The sequence below is a fragment of the Chrysochloris asiatica genome, unplaced genomic scaffold, assembly GCF_000296735.1.
Source record: "Chrysochloris asiatica unplaced genomic scaffold, ChrAsi1.0 scaffold00168, whole genome shotgun sequence".
Classification (NCBI taxonomy): Eukaryota; Metazoa; Chordata; class Mammalia; order Afrosoricida; family Chrysochloridae; genus Chrysochloris; species Chrysochloris asiatica.
Window position 1 is genome coordinate 6,211,431 of NW_006408686.1, and position 2,732 is coordinate 6,214,162.

Genomic DNA, 2,732 nt, shown 5'->3' on the forward strand with positions numbered 1-2,732 from the left:
GGTCTTTTGCAACAGATTTGCCCAATGCAATACATTGTTTGGTTTCTTGACTGCTATTTTCATGATGGTTGATTGTAGATTCAAGTAAAATGAAATCCTTAACAAATTCAATTTTTTCTCCATTTATCATGACATTGATTATTGGTGTAATTGTGGGCCTTTTGTTTCTTTATATTGAAGTATAATCTATACTGAATATGCTATAGCCTTTGATCTTCATCAGTAAGTGCTTCAAGTCCTCTTAACTTTTAGCAAGCAAGGTTGTGTCATCTGTATATCACAGTTGGTTAATGAATTATCGTCCCTTCCTAATTCTGCATTCTTCTTCATATAGTCCAGCTTCTTGGATTATTTGCTCAGCATACCGACTGAATAAGTATGGCGAAAGGATACAACCCTGGCACACAGCTTTTCTGATTTTAAACCTCACAGTGTCCCCTTGTTCTGTTTAAACATCTGCCTCTTGGAACAGGGCCATTAAAAAGACAGGAAAGATAGAAAAGACCAAAATGAACACCAGAAGAGACTCTGAAACTTGCTCTTGAATATAGCGTAGATAAAGCATTTAGAAGAAATGATGAAGTAAAAGAATGGAACAGGTATTTCAAAGGGCAGCTCGAGAAGACAAAGTAAAATATTATAATGAAATGTGCAAAAACCTGAAGTTAGAAAACCAAAAAGAAAGAACACATGTGGCATTTCTTAAGCTGAAAGAACTAAAGGAAAACTTCAAGTCTCCAGTTGTAAACTTCAGGAATCCATGGGCCAAATATTGAATGACTCAGGAAACCTGGAAAGAAGATAGAAGGAATACACAGAGTCATTATAACAAAAAGAATTAGTCCATGTTCAACCATTTCAGAAATTAGCATGTGATCAAGACTCAATGGTACTGAAGGAAGGAGTCTAAGCCGAACTGAAGGCCTTGGTGAAAAACAAGGTTCCAGGAATTGATGCAATACCATTTGAAATGCTTCAACAAATGGACACAGTGCTGGAGGTGCTCGCTCATTTATGCAAGAAATTTGAAAGACTAATTGACTGGAAGAGATCTGTATTTGTGCCCAAATATGTATTTCTTTCTAAAGAAAGGTGACCCAACAGAATACGGAAATTAGCAAACAATATTATTAATATCGCATACAAGTAAAATTTTTCGGAAGGTAATTAAAAAATGGTTGCAGCAGTACATCAACAGGAAATTGTCAGGAATTCAAGCCAGTTTCAGAAGAGGACATGGAATGAGAGATATCATTGCTGACGTCAGATGAGGCTTGGCTGAAAACAGAATACCAGAAAGATGTTTAACTGTGTTTTATTGACTATACAATGGCATTCAACTGTGTGAATCATAACAAATTATGAATTGATGTCCAACTTACAAATTGTTTATCTTATACTTAACACATTCCATGATTTCTATGTTTTTGTTATTTCCCTTTCTTAAAATATCTTTAAAATGTGTGATTATGTTTTACACATGTGTTCATCTTCTGTAATAAAGTGGAATATTCTCAAAGAAAATGTACACTATTTTATCCTATGGTTGTATCATAATGTATATAACCATTGTCCTGTGTTTGGACAGTTTAATTACTTACATTTCAGTTGTTTTCTGTTTATAAGTAATTGTATGATAAACATCTGCATATAATTATTTGGCTACATATCTGATTACCTATTTAGAATAAATTTTCAGAAGTGAAATGACTAGTTGTGAAAAGATATCAACAATTGTAAGATTCTTGATAGTTCTTGCTGCATTGACCTCCAGAAGGGTGTTCCAGCTAATAGCAGGAGTATGTGAGAATACTTGTATCCTAGATCTCGCACCGACTTTGAGTATTACAGCCAAAAAATAGGTCATTGTTGCTATATATATATTAATGTTTTATTGTGAATTATGTGATAGTTTACAAGGGAGAACATTAGTTTTACATTCATTCTATTGTATATTGTTTCACTGCCATGTTTACAGTCCGCTCCATGCATCATCAACCAACCAAAGTGTATACCCTGCAAGGCTGCCCCCCAGGCATCAGCACACAGCCCCTCTCCCTCTCTGTGTCTAAAGTCCCCAGCTGCTCCATCTCTCCACGTCAGTCATCATCTCTGCCTCCATCTCTGGCATCACTGCTTCTCTGGGTAGGATCCCACTCTCTGCTCTTCTTCCTTGATGGTCCCAGGGACCTCCGCTCCTAGACTGAAAAGTTAATCACTCCCCTCCTTGCTACAAAATGTCCACCTTTACATTTCCAACCTTCACATGCAGTCCTTATAACAATTTTTCACTATTGTATCACAAGAGACCTATCCTCATTTCATTTCATCAGCCCCGCCTAGACAGATTGGATACTACTCAGTGGAGATTCTACCTTCCTTCACGCCCTCTGGATCTAGGTTCCCTCTTGAAAGCCTGTAAACCAGTCACTTCTTGCCTTTGTAGCCCCCACCCCCCCACTTAGGGTAGCCAATGTCCAAGTTGCCCATCCCTGTCTACTCTGTGTATAGAGGGGGTGGGAATGATCCTTGCTGTAAAGATCTGTTCCCTCTTTTGAATTACTGCATCCATGTTGTTGTTGTTGTCAGGTGCCATCGAGTCGGAACCGACTCATAGCGACTCCATGCACAGCAGAACGAAACAATGTTCGATCCTAGGCCAACCTCACCACCGCTGCCACCCCCGAGTCCATCAATGATGCCACCTGGCCGATCCATCTCGTTGGAGGTCT